At 35.9% G+C, this 5,854-nt stretch overlaps 1 non-coding gene across 1 annotated transcript; it reads left to right on the forward strand.

The window, feature by feature from the left end:
• Positions 1–3,345: 3,345 nt before the first annotated feature.
• On the forward strand, positions 3,346–3,509 carry LOC126023750 (U1 spliceosomal RNA). The gene has a single exon (XR_007500820.1). It is a non-coding gene; the product is annotated as a U1 spliceosomal RNA (small nuclear RNA).
• Positions 3,510–5,854: the final 2,345 nt, after the last annotated feature.

Raw genomic sequence — 5,854 nt, forward strand, 5'->3', positions numbered from 1 at the left:
CACCTCTTTTGGTTCTGCTTGGTACTAAAACCTACAAGAATAAAGTCTTTCCTGGGATAAAAGCTCAGATCAAAACAAGGGCACAAACATTGTGTAGCCTGTCATTCTTAACCTCAAATGCACCAGCAATATAATATGGCACCTTTCCTTTGTGCAAAGGCATACTAAAATGGAAAAATTTTATGTATAGGAACAAGCTCTTATATATTAGGGATAAGAACCCATACATTATTTAATGTAGAGGTGCCTCCCACCCTGAACACATGTCATGTGGACCTAACTTAGACTTCATGTGATTGAGCAGTGACCTTCCAATCTCAAGACTTAGACCCCAGATATAGAACCAACAGAATTTCCTGAAACAGCACCAGGAACCAAACTCCCCCTGGGAAATTCCTAATATTGCTCTAGCACCAACTTGCGCCAGTTTTGATATGACATCTTGACAAAGAAAAAACAACAATAACCTGGTCTAAGAGTAGGTTGTCCTAACAGGAAGACAAAATTAGAAGACACATTGCCCTTTGGTCTGTGCAAAAAAATAAAGAAAGATCACCAACTATAGAAGACTGACTTTTTTTTGTTTGTTTTGTTTTGTTTGTTTTTGGGTCCCACCCGGCAGCACTCAGAGGTTACTGCTGGCTCCAGGCTCAGAAATCACTCCTGGCAGGCTCAGGGGACCATATGGGATGCCGGGATTCGAACCAATGACCTTCTACAAAACAGGCAAACGCCTTACCTCCATGCTATCTCTCTGGCCCCAGAAGACTGACTTTGACAGCAAAGACTGGGCAGTTCTTACCCTGGGTCAAAAAAAAAAAAAAACGACCCTAGCCTAGGCTTTGGCCTAGGATCTGTACAAAAACCAAGATCTCATCCCACAGGTCTGACTTTGACAACTGCAACTGAGCTGAACTTCTGGAAGCATAATGAAAAATCTCTATCCCAGGCTTTATCCTAGGATCTGTGTGAAGACCAAAACCACTATTTACAAATGACTGATTACAACAGAAATGAAACAGAAATTCTAGAACTGTAAAGGAAAACTCTATCCTAGGCTTTGTCGTATGACCTATGTAAATACCAAGATTTCTAGTTACAGAGGCCTGATTTTATCATCCACAACTGAGTGGAAAGTTGTGTGGCACCATAAAAACACCTTGGGGTGTGACAAGGAGTGTGTACAAAGCCTGTAGTTGGTCCCATGACAATATGCTTCAAAGGCAGAGAAATCTGGTATCTCTTAGGCCAAGGGAAAATCCAGTATTTCTTAGGCCAAGGGAATTCCCTTTCTAATTTCCTCAATTCTTACTGTGCCTTGGCCAAAAAAAAAAAAAAAAGAAAAAGAAAAAGAAAAAGAAAGAAAGAAAGAAAAGAAAAGAAGAAGAAACTCAAACTTCTCTATGAGGTTGCTGGTTTGGTTTTATTTGACTGTTTGGGGGGAGTTTCTTTGTTTTGCTTTGCTTTTTGTTTTTATTTGTTGTTGTTGCTGTTGCTTGTTTGTTTTTTGTTGTTACTGGTTTGGGTCCTTGATCTGTTCTTTTCTGTTTTTGTCGTTGTTTTTGCTTTGTTTTGATTTATTTTTTTTTCCTTTCTTCTTCTAAATTGAAATTTATAACACCTATACGAATGCCTCAAAGTTTTTTATTTCCCTTTTATTTCCATATAACTTGTATCTTCTTATTCAGCCTCATAAATTGAAGGGGAAAATGGACGGTATCAGAATCAGACAGTTGTATGAACATTTAGTGGAAATAAAAAATGATCAGACTTGAACACCAAACCAAAAGTCAATGACAACAGAATCAATGCCCAATCTATAACAAGCTGCATAAATGGGGACTAGTTACAATAGCATTTTGGGGGATAAAGAACAGAGGTATGGGATGCATTCCAAGAACAGGAGTGGAGGGAGGACAGCACTGGTGGTGAGAATGCCCCTCATTTATTGTCACTATGTAATTTAAATATTGCTTTAAAAGATATTTAATTCACTTTGGCCATAATAAGAATTAAAAATATAAATAATATCTAGAATGACTTCCCAATATGTTACTGTTGTTTTTACTATCTTGCTTCTTCAAAATGGGTTACACTGTAGTTTTGTCTTTCTAGCCACTCTATGAACATAGTGACTTTTTCAACCACATTCATCGATGCATTCTGCTCATTTCCTAAAGTTTTTCTGTTCCAGAACACATGCTTCATTATTCATTTTGTCCTATAGAAACTTTTCGTAGAAATAAAGATGGAAGGCATTTCAAATTATTGAAGATATTGGAGGTTTTCAAAGGGGACAAAGACAAACATAAGTCCCTGAGCTTTGTGGAAATTTTGAGATGCTTATTGTCAATAGGTACATAATTCTCTGCAACTTTGGCTTTATTTCCAACATTTCCCTTAGAGAGTAGGTATCAAGAAAACTTTTCCAGTAGAAGGCTATTTTAAGTGCCAAAATATGCTTAGCAATGGCATTGTTGGAGAAGTCCTGTGGGGGAAGTCTGTGTGTTTTGCATGGTTGTGGGTTGCTAAGCTTGGGATAACCTGGGGCATTTTTGCATTGATACCAAATACTTAAATGAAGCATTTTAGTGAAGGAACATGAGATTAGCTTGCTTGGTTTTCTGGTGGCTATTGGCAAAGTCAACTATATTGTTGCGCCATGTCAAAGACCTCATACAAGGTATGTCCAGATGAAATCATGCAACAACTTGGTCACACCAGATGGCTGATGAGTGTGGGAGATAATCATTAATTTACCAAAAGTTGTTTAAGGTATTCTGAAGCAGTTTATAATCATAATTTTTATTAAAACACTCAGTATGCTCTTTAATATCAGAAAGCTATGTGTCTGTAACTAAGAATAATTTCATTATAGGAGAATCTGTCTTAAATGCATACTTTTATTTCACAATCAGTAACTATCCTCATAGTGATATTATCTAGGTATTTCTGTAAGGGCTTTACTCATTGATGACAGTCACAATCTTTGCCCCCATAAAACCTGAAGTATGCATTATTTTAATGTATGTTTATTAAACATACATTTACAAATTTATTCAAAATATAGTTGTTTCAGGCATGCAATGTTCCAACACAAATCCCACCAAAGAGTGTGAACTCTCTATTAATGTACCCATTTTTTCTCAAAAATATGCCTGCCCTTAATAAGCAGAAATCAAATTTACTTCATACCATTTGCTCCAAGAAAATTTGAAGAATGCCTGGTGTAATTATCAGAAAATAATTTAATAAAAAATAAATTTGTTATGATTGATTATTAAATCATAAATTAAGACATCTAAATAATGTAATGCCTACTTCTGTATCTAAAATACAACACACATACTTACCTGGCAGTGGCGAAACCATGATGATGAAGGTGGTTTCCCCAGGGTGAGGCTCACCCATTGCACTCCATGTGTGCTGACCTCTGCGATTTCCCCAAATGTGGGAAACTCGACTGCATAATTTGTGGTAGTGGGGGACTATGTTCACGCTCTCCCCTGCTTAAAAATAAATAAATAAATAAATAAAATATAACACATTAATTTTTAATTAGTGCTTGGGTCTGATTATGGTAATACCCTGTCTTCCCTATCATTAATAAAAGTAACTTTTATTCTTCACTAATATCTTTTAGAATTCTCATAAAATAAGGAAAACTATGTGTTAACTTGTTATTGAAAATGTATTCACGAATGTTAACTCATTGTTGAAAATTAGGAAGGTAGGGATTTTTTAGTAGTTTTTAGCAATACCTCTTAATTTAGTAGAGGACAACAATAAGCATTCTCTTCATTTCTGCTTGTAGTTTTCCCAATCAGAACTCAATTTTTTTTCTTTCACACTGCTCACTTTGCTGACTACCAATGTTATTGTTTCTTTGCTCTCATTAAATGTCCTCACAATGATGTCACTAAAATAATTTTTCGAGCATTTCCTGATCAGTCTAGTGCTGTTTGAGTCCTCTGTGTTCTCAGTTTTGTAAATTAAACTTGGTAGGCTTTCACATACCTTCCCCATAAAGTTTGCTATACTCCTACTGTTCTGAAAAGTGTTAAAAATATAAAGAGTTCAGAATTCTGGACTTGTGGAGTCAGGGTCCTTACTATGATAAATTCAGATGTATATGGGACTAGAGTGATAGCGCAATGGTAGGGCATTTGCCTTGCACATGGCTGACCCAGGACAGACCTCGGTTCAATCCCAGGAATCCCATATGGTCCCCCAAGCTAGGAGCAATTTCTGAGTGCATAGCTAGAAGTAACCCCTGAGTGTCACCGAGTGTGGCCCAAAAACCAAAAAAAATTTAGATGTATATGTAGGGGTGTGAAATTTATTTTAACCTATAGTATAATTCTTATTTGGTTCAATAAGCATAAGATGGTCCACCAGCCTGTGAGGAGTAAAAGTTTAGGTTGTCATTCCCTCTGAGTAAGGCTTCTCTGTAAAATCTCCCACGTGCTCTATCTCCAAGATCAGGTGAATGAGTATAAAGCAGGGTCACACATATAATAATCTGGACAAGGCTGAGGATGAAACACATATTGTCTGGCAGTCTTCTACCTCAAATCCCCACCAAGATTCCTGCCAGAACTGTTTTTTTTTTTGTTTTTTTTTTTTTTTTCAGTACAGGGACCACACCCCAGATGGGGAAGCTATTCTGAGCCTGTCCTGCCCAGGTTTACATATAAGAGGATCTTTGTTTTGGGTAAAATCAAGTTGTAAACAAATATATACAAAGAAACCAGGGATCTTTGTTTTGGGTAAAATAAGGTGTAACTAACACTTCTCCACACCTTGCAGTGAACTTTCTCTGCTTTGTTTAACCCACTATTTTTCCTTCCTAGCATTTATTTTCTATTTACTCTACTATACCTGCTTCTACCCTAGATTTCTTCCTAATTTCATTTGTCACAGTTTTCTTCAGCTTCAGTGTTATTAGAACCCCTAATTGAACTGGTTTCTTAATTCCTGTCTCTAAATTGTAGTTAACTTGAAATGTTTTCTGTTATCTTAGAATACATTTTAATCTTCTACACTCCTTAACTTTTTATGTCAGTTGCTAAAGTTACAAGACTACTTTCACCCTTAATAATATGTATTATTTCTTTGTCAGCCTACCCACAACCTATAGAAAAAAAGATAAGTAGTCCTGTCTCTAGTGATTTTCCCCACCTGAAATGACTTTCCCCTTCTTTCTTAATTAACTTATCTAATAAGTACTTATCAAGCCTTTGTGTGCCAAGCACCAAAGTGCACTAGATTCTCCAAGTGAGCAAAGATATTCACCTTTAAAATTCCTTCTTATTCTATTTCAAATTCCTTCCTATAATCAAGGCCTGCCTCACCAGCAAATTGTTACCTCACATAGCTCACTGAAAAATACTTGCTATACCAGCCCTCACAATAATTCCAAAGTTACTTATCATTATCCATTTTATAGCTGAGAAAAATGTAGAATGTAAAAAATAACAAATTACATGCTTCTGTGAGGTAGAGATAAAATTCCAATAAAATTCATACAGTTTTCTTTCCTTTGACCACATTGAGCGTGGGGTTAGTAGAAAATGATAAAATCACATGATAGGAATTGGGCAGGGAACACAGTTAAAATGCAACAAGCAATAAACTGTTAAATTATCTGACATTTGCTATGACTTTTAGCTGCATAGCAAAGTTCTAAGGTAACAATATAACATTTATTTCTTAGCCAAAAGGAAATTCTATGTAAAGAAAAAGAATAACAGTAAAAGTGAGTTCTTTTTCAGTTTTCTCTCATTTATTCTCTTTCAATGTGTTGTACACACACTCATATTGCATGACACTCCTACTTTTTCTTTTTTCCTTT

Source organism: Suncus etruscus, chromosome 11 (assembly GCF_024139225.1).
Source record: "Suncus etruscus isolate mSunEtr1 chromosome 11, mSunEtr1.pri.cur, whole genome shotgun sequence".
Classification (NCBI taxonomy): domain Eukaryota; kingdom Metazoa; phylum Chordata; class Mammalia; order Eulipotyphla; family Soricidae; genus Suncus; species Suncus etruscus.